Source organism: Diabrotica virgifera, chromosome 5, assembly GCF_917563875.1.
Source record: "Diabrotica virgifera virgifera chromosome 5, PGI_DIABVI_V3a".
Taxonomy (NCBI): domain Eukaryota; kingdom Metazoa; phylum Arthropoda; class Insecta; order Coleoptera; family Chrysomelidae; genus Diabrotica; species Diabrotica virgifera.
Window position 1 is genome coordinate 179,220,984 of NC_065447.1, and position 16,900 is coordinate 179,237,883.

A 16,900-nucleotide genomic window follows, 5' to 3' on the forward strand; every position below is an offset into this window, starting at 1 on the left:
TTTCCTGTCTAATTTATGACACAACATTTTCTGATTGATTTTTCATAAAAGACGCCGTTTTTATAAAAAATAAGGTATTCTAACACAACTTTTTAATTTATTAAATACTCTTATCAAAAACTATGTAATACAATAATATTAAAGCAGAACAGTGACAGAATGAAACACTAATAAAAATTTTAAAATAGACGTAAATCTACAATAAATAATGTAAATCCAAATGCCTCCTTTAGTCGTGACAAAAGACTAAACTCTTCACCTAATTCAACATGGTATTTGCATAGATATTCTTCATTTATGTCTCATTGTCTCACATGTAAATCCAAATGACCACCTTTAGACGTCACACAAAACTAAACTCTTCACCTATTTGACCATGCTATTTTCACAGATATTCTTCATGTATGTCTCAATGACTCACATCCGTCTCTAGCTCGGTTACTCGCATTATCAACATTTTCGAGGGAAGTGGAGTAAACTAAAGACATAAGAAAACACCATATGCAAAAATTTTTAAGATTTAAATCCGGCGAGGTCAACAATTTTTACCTTCCAGATCTATTCAATGATTTGGGTTATGTGATTATTTGGATTAACTTTAAATTGCTGGACTGGTGCACCATCATACATGAACCATTATGGTGGTCTCAGCTGTAGAGAAATTTCCCTAAAATTAATAAGAACTCATTCTTTAATAAAATAAGGTAAGATTCGCATGTTAGTCACTGTGGGAGGAAATATGGAATAATTGATCATCAGCACATAAGTGATTGTTATGGAAATTTAATATACAATGTTATCCAAAAGAAGCCTCTTAAATAAACAAAACGCCATTTTAAAAATTATAAATTTGATAGATTTGATAGAAAATCTATTGTCAAAAAAGTTGAAGTGGATTAATCTGTAGGTAGTCTGAGAATCGTCATTTGGTAAGAGAATTTCAATACACCGTATCTCGGAAAAGAAGCATTTGCACACATATAACAAACTGTTGTAATTTTTTAATGCAGAATTACCCCCTGAAGTTTCTCGCACTTATTTACCATTACCGTGCATATCAATTTAAAAAAACTTACACATCTATAATAATTACAGCACTCGACATAAAAATTAATTATCTCCCTGGGCCCAGAGCACGCAAAATAGAATGCTATTTTGCTGACGTCACAAAATAGAATTTCATAATGGGAGAATCGACGGTTGCTAGGCAACGTGACGTCATTAAAATTCATGTGACAATTCAAGTTTTGGCGGAGGCGCCACCAAATTTTTAAAATTTGTTAAATATAAAAATTGCAAAATTTCATGACGTCATAACTCTCGCATACTATGTGTTTGTGTAGAAAATGGTGAAAACTGTCAAACAAGAAAATTAATAATATTGTACTTTTCATGATCATTTTTCAGTGCGTAACAAATGATAGGAAAAAGAGTAAGTCCGTGATAATACATATTTATGACATTTATTCTAACATGACATTTTAGTTAAATCTGACAGTTGTCACATTTTATTTTTAATTTGGAATTAAAGCAAATCAAATGTGTTTCTTGCATTTATAAAATGGTATTTTCTTTGATTTGTATAGTCTTATAAATTATACAGATTATATTTGTAATATTATTATCTAATTAAAAAAAATTATTTTTTTATTATGGCGCCATCTATCGACAACTAGAATAAATGTTATAAAAATGTCACCGACGAAATATAATCACCGACGTTCCTTTTTTTTTGTCACATACAATTTAATGCGTTAGAAAGAAATCGAAAAGCTGTGACGCACTGAAAGATGATCATGAGAAAAAGAATAGTACATTATTTCACGGTGTTTGCTCTAAATTTTAAAGAACCGCTTGGATTGACATGAAATTTGGCATACGCATAGCTTACATGTCAAAGAAAAAAAGTGATATTGTGCCGATGGGTGCTCAAAATAGGTCCGGAAATGGATAAGGCGACTAATTTTAAGTAACTTTTTTTCTACAGAGCTTTTTCGACAAGTCAACACTTTTCGAGTTATTTGTAAGTGAATATGTTCATTTTTCAACAAAACAACTACATTTTTAGACTGTTTTTCGCAAGTAACTCAAAAAGTAAGTATTTTGTCGAAAAAACGTTCTCAACAAAAATATAGCCTGTAAAAAAGTAAAAAAATGGTGTACGTATTAGGTCTCTGGACCTCGTAGGACCAGAGTTATAGCCAATGAAAAATAGATTCATATTCCCCAAATTTCAAATAGAATATTTCGAAGTGAAATATCCAAAAAATTAAGCACTTTTTGGGGAAAACCTATTATAACTTTTTTAAAGTTTTTACAAAAAGCTTTATTTTTGTTGTTATAAAAAGTTTCTAGCATTAAATTTAAGCAAGTTACGCTCAAAATAATATTGGTCCCTTTTGTTTTGGCAAAAAAAAATCGGGAAGACCGCCGCCTAATTAGCAACTTAAATGAAATTAACCATTACCGCTCCACAAATTATTTTACTTATGTTGTATTTATATGATCTGTGAGTTTCATCGATTTTAAGTGCTTATCTTCTAAAAAATTTGGTTTTAAAACAAAATTTAAAAAAATTTTAATTATGAAAAATATGCGTTTTTTCAAAATAACTTAAAAATTGCTAGATATCAAAAATCTCGAAAAACAAAAAAAGTCAGAATTGCTTTTCTGAATATCATGTATTTATTTGTTTTTCTGTTAGACAAAAATTGATTAAGATTTGGTGTGTCTAAATTTGCATACATTAGTGATCAGTGACTCGTTCAACTCCTTTTAACTACAGCTCTTTCAAAAATAGGGACTTTGAACCGATGAAACTTACAGATCATATAATCAATACATACACGAGTCAAGAAACTTGTGAAGTCGTAACGATTAAGTTCATTTCAGATACTAATTAGGGGGTGATTTTCCTGATTTTTTTACCAAAAAATAGGGACTAACTTTATTCTGAGCGTAACTTGTTTACTGTTGATGCTAGAAATTTTTTTATAAAACAAAAATGAAGCTTTTTTATAAACCTTAAATAAGTTTTAATGAGTTTTTCCCGAAATGTACTTCATTTTTGGTTATTTAACGTTAAAATATTCCATTTGGAATTTGACGAATATGAACCTATTTTTAATTAGCTATAACTCTGCTTTCACTAGGTATAGAGACGTGATATATACACCATTTTTTTCAACTATTTACAGGCTATATTTTTGCTGAGAATGTTTTATCGATAAAATACTTACTATTTGAGTTATTTGCGAAAAACCGTCTAAAAGCGTGGTTAATTTGTTGAAAAAATGAACATATTCACTAGCAAATACTCGAAAAATACTGACTTAGTGAAAAAACTCAATAGAAGAAAAGTTACTTAAAATTAGTCAGTTTATTCATTTCCGGACTTACTTTGGACGAGTATTTTTTCACCCACAAGACGGGATGAAAACAACCCCCGGGGCAAAAGCACATATCGGCACAATATCACTTTTTTTCTTTGACTTGATAGCTATGTGTATGCCAAATTCCATGTCAATCCAAGCGGTTCTTTAAAATTTGTAGGTTTTGCAATGTTTTACCGTTAAAGAACGTACTATAAAGAAAACAAACTCGACGCATTGAAAAATGATTGCTAATATTTTATAGATCCTCTCTTGTTTTCAATTACAGCCTGTAGCCGTCTAGGCATTGATTAGGCCAACTTTCTAGTGTACTCTGGGGGAATTGTGTACCAAGCTTCAATAATTTTTACTTTCAATTTATTTCTATTGGATATTTTGGCACTACTTACTTTTTTTAATGCCAACCTTCTTCTTCTTAACGTGCCCTATCAAGTCCCCTTGACGTTGGCGGTTAACATGGCGAAACTGTCTCTGTCTCGAGCTATTCTAAATAGGTTTTCTGCTTTCTTTATTCCTGTCCACTCCCGGATATTCTTCAACCAAGAGGCCTGCTTTCTACCAATTCCTCTGCGTCCTTCGATTTTACCCATCATAATAAGTTGAAGAATATTATACCGGTCTCCCCTTACTACGTGTCCAAAATAGGCCATCTTTCTATAATTTGATGTTATCAAGCAGCTCGCGGGTAGCATTTGCTCTGTTAAGGACTGCCACATTTTTCAGCATAGCCGTCCATGGTATTTTTAGAATACGTCTGTGCAGCCACATTTCAAGAGCCTCCAAACGGTTAATGGTGGATATTTAATGCCAACCACAAATTTTAAATAACGTTCAAATCTAGTGACCGGGCTGGAGTGTTAATGACACTTTGTGAATCATAAAGCAACCAAGTACAAACCCGATGTGACCGATGTGACGTGTGTTTTGGAACGTTATCCTGATAAAACCGGTAAAATTGTTATTGATACCTAATTTTCGAGCACTAGCAGCAAGATGCTGCCTTAGTATATCCAAATACATGTATTGGTTCACATTCCCTTTAATAAAATACACGTTACCCACTCCTGCAGATGACATACACCCCCACATAATCAATCTACCTCCTACGCACTTCACTATCTTCTTTCATATTTTTTAATTTAAGTTCATAATTCGGCTTTCTCCACACCGATATTTTTCCATCGGTTCCAAACAAATTTATTTTCACCAGTATTGTTCACAAGTTTTGTTTAATCAGCAAATATTACTAAATTCCAAAAGGTAAAAACTTTGTTAATTTGCTTCCAGTCTAACACGGCTATTTCTTTGGCTAATTATAGGTTTATTTGTAGCAGTAGCCGTTCGACCATGTCGATTATCCTTTCATAATATTTGTCTAATTGTTTCAGGGTTACATCTTTTTCAAAAATGTCTTTCAATCGCATCTCGCAATTTTGGTGCACTTTTCTGGCGGGTCCCGGTGAATTCGTAACTATTTTAATCCGCCATCCTAATTACAGGCCAACTGGTAACTCTGACGAGCAGTTAATTTTTCAGTAACCCAGTAACTCTTTTCTAAGTAATTACCAACGATGTTGATAATCTAATACCGGTATTCCAGGTATGTACTTGTATAAATTACCCTCTTTGAAGGTGGTGTAAAAGTTATTCATTTTTTATGTATTGTCTCTTGGACAAGTTACATGAGAAAGTCGAAATATTTTTTTTTAATTAAATTGAGACAAAAGAAGAATGTAGGTATATAATTTATTTAATTCGAAATACATTTACTGTTATCCTAAAACAGAAAAAAATGTTGTATTTGATAAACAACTATTGTTTCTAACTTAATTCAATATTAGTTGCCACCCACCAGCCTCTTAGCAGTTTTAACATTTAATTTAAGCGAAAAGCAATGTTTATTTTTCAAATTCACATTTCTTTCTGTTTTCTGACTGCAGTAAAATGTATTTTGCATTAAATAGATTACCTACATTCTTTTTTGTCTTAATTAAATTAATTAAAAAAAATTATTTTGGGCACCCTGTATAAAAAATTTGGTTAATGTTTATATCAGTGAATACAAAATTGAATAGCCTTTCGAATGAGCTATCACACGGCCTCTATTCTCATTTAAAAAATCATCGATTGCGTCACCACGCCCAGATGGATGACGTCACTAGTATGATATGGATACCAAAAAATTAGAATTTAAAAATAGAAATCGACCTATTTCGGGATTTACCTCCAGAGACGCCCATTCTCCAGAAAATGAATTTATTCCAACTCAAACGTCCTCACTGTATTTGTTTATAAGCCAAAAAATTGTTTGTAACTTTAAAACAGTGCTGAGGCCTCTTAGATAATCCGATTTTAATTCTGTAAAGTGCATTAGATAGATAGAGAGCCTCTTTATGTGCGAAAAATTAGCAAACGTCTAAATGGTCTACTTTTTGTTCAGAAAGCTTTTAAAAATTTGAACTTTTTTTAAAAAATTTAGATTTTAGATTTAGAAAAAATTTGGTGGACGATTTAAGTATGTTATAATAGTCCAATAAATGACCGTTTTGGAGTGTAATCTCCAGGGGCAACTCCAAATTTCATGAAAATTTGGATTTATGTTCTACTTACCCTCCACTTCAAAGTTGAATTTGTGCCGTTGGTTGCTTTTACTTGGGGGGTGACATTTACCCCTTCTCGGGGGGTGAAAAAGGCGTGTATAAAATAAGGCCGGAAATAGATAAATTGACTTATTTTAAGCACCTTTTGTTCTATAAAGTTTTTTACGAAAAGTCAATACATTTCGAATTATTCGAGATTAAAATTTTCGACAAAAAACTACGTTTTCAGAACGTTTTTCCGAAATAACTCAAAAAATAAATATTTTATCGAAAAAAATATTTTTAGCAAAAGTGTAGCCTACAAAAAAACGAAAAAAATGGTGTACCAGTATAGTCTACAAATTGAGTAGAAGCAAAGTTGTAGCTCATGAAATATACGTTCTTATTCGTCTAATTCCAACTCGAATAATTCAACGCCAAATCACCGAAGAAAGAAGCGTTTTTAGGGAAAATCTTATCAATATTTTTAAATTATCGAAAAAAGCTTATTACTCCTTTTTTACAAAAGTTTACAGCAACAAAAATAAACGAGTTACACTGAAAAAAAGTTGGCCCCTTTTGGTAAAAGAAAATCGTGAAAACCTCCCTCTATTTAGCACCCTAAATGAAATTTATCGTTTGGCTTTACCATCTATTTTAACTGTATGTGTATTGTTTATATGATCTGTAAGTTTGATTGGTTTGAAGTAATTATTTTTGAAAACATTTGGTTTTATAGTAGAAAAAAAATTTCTAAAAATTTTTGACAAATTTAATTTTTTCAAAATAACTTAAAAAGTATTAGTGATAAGAAAAATCTTAAAGAGTAGAAAAATGTAGGTTTTGCTAGTATAAATATGCTAGTTTCATTTTGTTTCTCCGTAAGACAAAAATTGGTTAAGATATGGCCACAATATAAAGAGGGACCTCTATATACTGTGATATGGCTGTTCAAAATTCGCATACACTCGTGATAAGTGACCCATTCAAGTTTTCTCAATTATAACCCTTTCAAAAATAAACACTTTAAACCGGTGAGACTGACAGGCCATATAAAAAATAGATAGGTAAGTAAATTGTTTATAAAGCGGTAGCGATTAATTTTATTTGGGGAGCTAAACACGGCGAGATTTTCATGATGTTTTACAAAAAAAAGTGGGCCAACTTTATTTTGAGCGTAACTCGCTTATTTTTAATGCTAAAACTTTTGTTAACAATTAAAACAAAGCTTTTTATAAACACTTTAAAAAAGTTTAAATGGGTTTTTCCCGAAAAATGCTTAATTTTTTGGTGATCTCACATTGAAATATTCGATTTGGAATTAGACGAATAAGAACGTATTTTTCATGAGCTACAACTTTGTTTTTATTTAGTTGATAGACTTTACTGATAAATCTTTTTTTTTGGTCTTTTGATAGGCTACACTTTTGCTAAGGATATTTTTTCGATAAAATATCTACTTTTTGAGTTATTTGCGAAAAACCGTCTGAAAACGTAGTTTTTTTGTCGAAAAATCAACATTTTCAATGGCAAATAACTCGAAAAGTATTAACTTACGAAAAAAACTCTATAGAACAAAAGTTGCTTAAAATCAGTCAATTTATCCATTTCCGGTCTTATCTTGAGCGTATGTTTTTTCACCCCCGAGAAGGGGTAAATATCACCCCCCAAGTAAAAGCAAACCCCAAGTAAAACCAACGGCACAATTTCAACTTTGAAGTGGAGGGTAAGTAGAACCTAATTCCAAATTTTCATGCAATTCGGAGTTGCCCCTGAAAATTACACGGTATCGTCGAATTTCCCGTTCATTTACTGGGCTATAAGGGTTTTCTATGCGAATTACGAAGGTTCTAAGTGCAACCAAAGTTGCTGAAAAGCGCTGAATAAAAAGAGGCCTATTTTGCCCTCTTATTTTGTATTTATTTCTATTTTACAGAAACGGTAATAATTTAAGACATTTTTAACTAGTGGTATATCATACAAAATTCAATTATCTTTATTTTATTTTGCTATGACTTTGCTCCAAAATGAATCGTTTTAAAGTTATAAGCAAAGAAAATAGAAAAAAATCAATGTTTTTCGAAATTTTTAAGGTAATACTATAGTACACTTTAGAAGACCAAAAATAATCATTTATTTCAAGAATTTTTTTCTCAGAGCCTTTCTCCTATTAAAATGAACATAAAACTTTTTCCATATTAATGTCTCTCTTAGATAGTACAAAAAATTAACCTTTTTTTATTTATGCACGTACACTAATATTATAGAGGGCGCAAAAGTCAAGGCCTGGAAAAATGAGTGCGAACAGTAAATCTCAGGATTGGTATATCTGAAACAAAAAAATCGTACTGCATTTGAAAAAGAAAGGTTTCCTTCTTGACAATTTCATAAAAAAATAAAAAATAAATATTTTTTAACCTTGAAAAACTGAAAGAAAACGGACGATTTTTTCACAAAATTTGTTCAAATTTCCGTAAAATCTTTGTTTTGTAGAGTGGTAAATTGTCACGTAAGAAACCTTCATTTTTCAAATTCCGTACGATTTTTTTGTTTTAGAGATTCCAATCCTGAGATTAACTGTCCGCCATCGTAACTACTTTTTTTCGAGGCCTTGACTTTGGCGCCCTCTACAATATTAGTATAAGTGCATAAATGAAAATATATATGCTTTTTGTATTCTCTAAGAGATAGATATATTAATATGTAAAAAATTTTATGTTCATTTTTAATAAAGTTTCTAAAAAAAATCTTGAAAAAATGCTTATTTTTGGTCTTCTAAAGTGTACTAGTACCTTAAATATTTTAATTTTATTTATTAATGCTCCGGGCATATTTGAGAAGGAGCATAAATCAATTATTATTATTGAAGTTGTCACCTAACTTTATCTGCAAGAATCCGAATGCCAGCTCGCACATCCGCAAATAGACGTTTTTTTACAGATCCGTCCTGGTCTATACATATCATATTGTTTCAATTATTTTATTAAGGCTCTCGGTATATAATTCGCAAATATTTTACGGGTACCCCTACTTTTTCTGTCTTTACACGGCAAATTACGTGTAGTAAAATTCACACTGGTATGGATATGTAAACATTACTAGAATGTCATTCTACTTGAAAATGTCATTATTAATTTCAAGAGATGGGTTTTGAATGTTCTTGGATAACTGTTATTTTTATAATTGGAAATTATTAATTCAGTTAATAAATGTGATAATTTTTTCACTAACTATGTATTCAGTGATTGTAATAATTTATATGTACAACAAAAACTAATACTCAATCGAGCAAAGAGGAAAAGTGTTAAAGTAATTTTTTAGTGATATATTGTTACTATGGAACGCTTACAATTTTGAACATCTTTAACAAAAAAATACTTGGATCACAGAATATATTATCCTGATGTATTCTCTGCTTGGATCTTTCACAAATAATACACAATAAATGACTTTTTATTAAGTTCACGTCTTAAATCAATTATTTATTAAATACACAATATATCAATATTATTTAATCAACAACTCATTATATTCCCGATGCCATGTCAGATATTTAAAATTGTCGCTGGTCACTTTCTGACTGACAGTATGCTGACAAGATTCTATTCGACTGAGTGCGTTGTATGACATACATAGATTTGGAAATATTACCACGGACGTTGTGTTCATTTTTTTCGAATCCTGAAAAAACGAATAATTTTTTTTGAAAAATTTAAACGCAGAATGAAAGACTATATTATTAACGAGGGCCGAAAGTCCCTTAGAATAAATAAAAAGTTCAGTTTGAATGAGATATTTTAAATTAAATACGGCACTAAATTTTCTCTTAGTTTTTTCACCCCTGTAACTTATTAAAATAAACATTATAGAAGTTCTCAGAGACTTTCGGCCCTCGCCAATAACGTAATCTTTCATTCTGCGTTTAAATTTTTCAGAAATACTTATTAGTTTTCTCAGGATTCGAAAAAAATGAATCCCCATTTGAACAGCATTGCAGCCGAAAATACGCACTCATCCTCTTAAGAGAATTTAATTTTTGTTGTTTTTTTAAAGGTACATACATATATACACAACATGTTTTTAAGCAAACCAAGAAACATTCGCTTACATAATATGCTATATTCCCCGTGTTGGCTCAATCCGTTACTGTTCAAATTTATTTCTTACCTTTTAATCCATCTACTCAGGGTATTAAAATTAAACAATGGTTTCGAATTCACCTGTATGAAGTTGCGAGCTGGGAGAGTCAGGTAGTAAAAAAGTTACTAATTGGCCGGTGTACATTTTGATTTGAAAAAGTTTGTCATTAAGAGTTACGAGTTGGCGCGTGTCCTTTCTGGCATTATTTGCCATTTCTATAACAATCCATGTGTTCTCACGTTCGCTAAAAACCATGTTTTCAACTAACCTTCATTTATTTTCTACACTATTTTCATTTCGGTAATGTTCAATAATGTGTTGAACTGTCGATGAATATTTATTTACAATTTTGGATATGTCTCTTTGGTTATATCCATTTCCATGGCCAGTAATAATTAAATGTATTTCACAAATTGTAGTTCGGCGACACATTGTCAAATGTCGAATTAAACATAAAAATAACTGCAATATGAATTAATGCAACACCTACTTAGCAAATTTCAAATTGATACGTTGTGTAATGCTTCATCTAATCTGCATCATTTCAGCTGTGACATAAAAATTATGCATACAATAGATGAATATTTTTTATTGTTATTTAAGTATGGTGTATTTGAAAACCAAAAAATAGTTTTGTTATTTTTGGATACTTATAGTAACATAATTTCACTATGTAATTTTTTTTAATAAATATTGAGCAAGTGATACAAGCTAGTTTTATTGAGTAACGACTTCATCGTTTAAGCTGTGAGTCACTGTATGCTTTTCTTAACAAATTCAGCATAAAACTAGCCTACTAGCAACAATTTCAGTTGATGTTTAGTGTGTCGGCATAAAATAAATATTTAAAGAAGGATTGTGACGTCACATTTTAAATTTGTGGTCAGTAATCTTGAAGATGGTTAGAGATATCGAAATGACGTTTTCAAATTTGGATTCATAAGAAAAAACTGCATGAGAATCCATCGGTAAATCGGCTCTAAGTATTGCAGGAGCGGCGACGAACGAACGAACGAACAGACTTTGCGCAATTTATAAACGAACATTTTCGTAGAAAATGATGGAATAAGAAACTGATGGAAATGCGGCACCCAGTTAAGCTTCTCCTTAACTTTTGACACAAGCTTAGCTAAGCGAAAGCTTAAGCTTTAATGTTTATTTATAATTTTACCTTTGAATTGCATTTATGAATACGTATTTATAATGCATATTCATTCCTTGCAAGGAGAAAATCTCATATTCCTGAAATATTTAGTCATTTTCACACATTCGATCTTAGGAGCAGGTACTTTAATTGCTTGCATTGTAGTTTTTTGTATACCTATTGGTCTTAATGGTGTATTTAGTGAGATTTTAGTCTGTTAGTAACATTGTCGTTTATATAGTCACCCGTTGTAAACTCATTGTTGGCTATAACTAACTGTTGAGCTTTGTATCTTTCTCACGTCGCAATTAATTTATAAGTATATAGTAATGGTTTTAAATATTAAATGTACGTATGCTATTTTCTATGTTATTTTACTTATTTCAAATAGAATTTAATTCCTTTATCTTGTTAATTATTTGTATGCAGTAATATACCTACTTAAGGTGAAGGAAAGAAACCAGCGTGGTTCTAGACTGAACGTGCATATCCAGACTCCCTTTCTGATGGCCTCATAATATGTTACATAAATGTCATCGTATATGTAAAGAAGGCAACACTAATTCCCTAGTAATTTTCTACAATAATAGTTCCCTTAATTGTAGCGATACAAAAAATCCTTATCAGTTTTTTCCTCCTCCTATTTTTTTAAATCCTACCTATTTCAATTCAAAAAGAAGCATCTCGGAATCCCAAGGAGATTAAATAAATAGAAATACACGCTAAAAATACACCATAAAAATTGATAATTTTAAAAGTTAAAGCATGTGTATGTAATAGTAGAGTGCAGAGAAAAGTTCGGTTTATCACTTAACATCAAAAAAACAAAAATAATGACGGTGTCGAAATCTCCATAAAATTTTTCTGACATAACCGTACATGATCAAAGAATTGAGCGTGTTAGAAAATATAATGACCTGGGAACTGTTATTAATGAAAACCACGACAACTCTTAATGGTAGGGGAGCCCAAGCGGGGATTTTTGCAGTTACTCGAGCGCGTCAGATTAGCATATGGGAGAAACCTGGTACCCTGCAGATGTACCTCTACCATATATTGGCTCTTAACACAGGGGAGTTCGTTAAGGGGGGCCCGAAAAAAAAAATCTATCCTTAAAAAAACTCGAAATTGTCAGATTAAGATAAGGTAAGTTAAGTACATGCAAAACAGTGTATATTTCAAAAATCTGACGATTTGAGCCTGGCGTAAGGAAATGGGTGAGTCCCAAAGTTTCACAAGAAAAAAGCGAGTATTTCGCGAAATGAATGACAGATCGAAAAACTAAAAAATATGAGCCCAATATTTTTTAAAAATCTATCGAATGATACCAAACACGACCTCCCACGGAGAGGGGTGGGAGGTAAATTTAATATTTTAAGTACGTATCCCGCGATATTTCGCGAAATGAACATCAGATCGAAAAACTGTAAAATACACTTATTCAATATTTTTGAAAAATCTATCGAATGGTACCAAACACGACCCCCCATGGATGTGGGGTGGGGGGTTACTTTAAAATCTTAAATAGGAGCCCTCATTTTTTTTTGCAGATTTGGATTCCTTACGTAAAAATAAGTAACTTTTATTCGAAACATTTTTTTGAATTATGGATAGATGGCGTTATAATCGGAAAAAACGATTGTTGGAAATGGAAAATTAAATTAAAAAATGGCAAGCGCCCACTAAAATGGAAAACTTTACTTAACTTTTTTTGGTTTTAGGACCTACTCTTCACAACCCAATAGGTCCCCAAAGCGCTCGAGTGACTGCACATTTAGCATACTTTGCTCCCCTACCATAAGAAATCAAGATCAGAATAGAAAAAGCTAGAGCTACTTTACCGAAATGAAAACAGTTTTATGCGGAAGAGAGCTAAGTTTAAATCTTAAAATTCGCCTCATGAGATGTTACGTGCTGTCAGTTCTTTTCTATGGAATGGAAGCTTGGACACTGAAAAAGATCGATACAAGGAAAATAGAAGCATTCGAGATGTGGATGTACCGCAGGATACTGAGAATATCGTGGACAGAGAGAGTGACAAACATGGAAGTGTTGCGAAGGATGCAGAAAGAAAAAGAACTTGCGCTTACTATTAAAAAGCGCAAACTGCAATACTTGGGACATATAATGGGGGGACAAAAGTGCCAGCTACTGGAATTAATTATTCAAGGAAAAATAATAGGTAAAATCCATTGGCAGAAGAAAACATTCATGGTTGAAAAATTTAAGAGATTGGTACAAGTGCAGCAGCTGCCAATTATTTAGATCTACGGTATCAAAAATACGCATAGCCTTGATGATAGCCAAACTTCGGAACGAGGACGGCACCTGAAGAAGAAGAAGAAAGCATGTGTGTGTGTGTGTGTGTGTGTGTGTGTGTGTGTTACTATAAAAAATAGGCCACCACACACTTTTTTCCCATACAGTCTCTCACAACCTGCGTTATTTTCAGAGTCACTGAAATTAAAACAAAATGTATAGGTAATTCATCTGCAGAATGCAGCAGGCTTAATTCATCATCATCAGTAGCTCGACAACCCTTTTTGGGTCCTGGATTGTTCTAGGATTTTCTGCCATTCTGTTCTGTTCCTTGCTTTGTTCTTCCAGTGGGTAATCACAAGTGTTTTCAGATCTTGTTCCACTTGTTACATGTATCTAAGTTGGGGTCTTCCCTGTGACCTTCTCCCTACTGGTGTTTGCTTCATTATATGTTTTGGTGTTTTGGTCTTTAACATTCGTTCAACATGGCCATCCAGCGCAGACGTCCGATCTTTATGGATGTTATGACGTCGGGTTCGTCGTTGTATTCTGCGTATAGTTCAAAATTAAGCAGCCTTAATTGCCAATACTTAAAAAAGAAGTGAACAACAATTATATTATACCAATAATAGCGGATGATAAAATGAGAGACGAGAGACGTACGTCTTCAATAATACAAAATATATTTTCATCGCACAATACACAATCGTGTACACACAATCCCATATATCATATATGTAGAAATGAAGCAGAAACACGCCGAATAATCAGAATTTGATGTACCAATCAGGGCATAAAACATTAACTATCTGATTTTTTCAGCCAAATTATGGCTGTTGTCTACAATACCATAGTTTTGTAATTGTCATTAGAAACAACTGTGAATAGTCCCATACAAACAAGATATGTAAGAAAAATCTCAAAATCCCAAGGAGCTTAAAAATGCCTAAAAGTTCGGTAATTGTAAAAGTAAAAGCATGTGTTGCGTTAGAATAATAGGCCAACAAACACACACTTTTTCCCATACAATCTCTCACCAACTGCGTTATTTTCAGAGCCACTACGTTTTTTTTGGCATATAGAACGATAAAATACAAATTAATAAAACCAAATTATCACCTGTAAGAATCCGAATTTTCATTTATAAAGAAGGAATTCTGCAAGATAGAAGAAACAAAAACAACAAAAAATCACAAGCAATCTAGAAACGCTGCCAGGAAAGGACTCAAGAATAATAACAAGACCATATGTAAATGGCATATCAGAAAATTTTAAAAACATAGAAAACACGTACATCAAAACAGCCTTCAAAAGAACCAACACACTCAGTTCTATTCTGCCCAAAACCATATCCAACAATACACAAGAGAGGTTAACGAACTGAATCTACAGAATATCATGTGAATGCAACAATTCATATGTGGGAAAAACAAGACCACATGGCGTCAGTATAAAAACGAGTATGACAAATACATAAAAATCAGGGATTTCGACGAAGCACAGATACCTAATGCCTCTAACAATAAAAACTGAGTACAAGCGAAAGATGCATCAATAATTATGAAGAAAACAGACACGAAAAAGAAAAAATCAAATAAACAGCCCTCATCCTAGTAAACAAAGAAAAACTTGTAGTAAGCTCATCAACAAAATGCAGCAGGATTTTGCTGTCAATACTTAAAAAATAAGTGTACAACAGGAATACACCAATAATGCCGGATGAAAATATGTGAGACGTAGGTCTTCAATCATACACAATACTTCTAATGCATCGCACAATATAATATGAACAGAATCGCATAAATCACATAATAATAAAGCAAAATAATAATAATAATAAGTCAGATATAATAAGTCATATAGTCAGAGGAAAAGTACAGCCCGGAGGATTCGATATGCAAAATGGCCAGAACATCGAAGCCATGGGTGAAAACGATATGTATAAATATCTTCAAGTAAAGCAAGCGCGGAGAATTGACCATAAACAAATGAAAACAGAGATAACTACTGAGTTTATACGAAGAGTAAAACAGCTGCTTCGCTCACACCTTAATAGTAGAAATTTGTTTAAGGCACTAAACACCTACGCATGTTCCGCGCTTAGCTATTCATTTGGCATTGTTAAGTGGACAAAAACGGACATAGAAAATCTTCAGCGAAAAGTAAGAACTCACCTCACAAAGGCACAAAAACACCATCCATAAAGTGCAGTAGAAAGAACGACATTACCACGGAATTTAGGAGGAAGAGGACTTATGGATATAGGTGAGCAATTAGACAAACAAATTGCTAATTTAAGATCTTATTTTCAGATGCAGGCTGAAACATCTACTCTACATCGCGCTATCTGCACAGTAGATGACACAACACCGATAAAACTGAGGGAAGCAGAACTTCGCATAAACCACCTTACTAAGGACGAAAAAGTGCGCGCCTGGATGGGTAAACCTCTGCACGGGCGACATCCCAATGAGGTCAGCCAAGATTATGTCGACAATATAGCGTCGAACTACTGGTTGACATCAGGAAAGATGTTCCCTGAAACGGAGGGTTCATTACTGGCCATTCAGGATCATGTTATACCAACCAGAAATTACCTGAAATATATCATCAAAGACCCTCATGTTCAAAACGACAGATGCCGATATGGATGTCAAGCCCAAGAAACCATCCAACATCTTACGGGGGGCTGCCAGGCATTTGCTGCAACTGAGTATAAGGAACGGCATGACGCAGTGGGAAAAATCCTTCATCAGGAGATAGCTATCAAGCTGGGACTTCTCCAAACCGACCATCTCCCATATTATCAATACGTTCCTGAGAGTATGCTTGAGGATGGCAACTACAAGCTATACTGGGACCGCACTGTGCTCACAGACCAAACAGTGGCGCATAATAGACCAGATCTCGTATTAGTCAATAAATTAACGAGACAAACAACCCTCATTGATGTGGCGATTCCTAACAACAATAATCTACGTACTAAATTTACTGAAAAGATCGCCAAGTACAGAGATCTGGAAATTCAAATACGGAGACAATGGAGAATGCAAAGTACCCAGACGATACCGATTATTATGTCTACTACTGGAGTCATTCCGAAGACCCTCCTCGAAAGCATAAAAAAGCTGGGTCTTAATGAACATCTTTATAAGACCATGCAGAAAGCAGTACTACTCGCAACGGCCAGATGTGTACGAAAATTTTTGGGAGATACACCTGCATACCAAGTCACCTAGGGCTCGATAACACGGAAAGAGTCCCACCAGAGCTCAATCCTTTTGATACCGTAGGTATCTGGGATGAGTCAATTTTCCCCTTAGAGGGAGTGTGAGCCGTATGGCTAAATCTGGATAATAATAATAATAAAAATAACGTGTATTCAC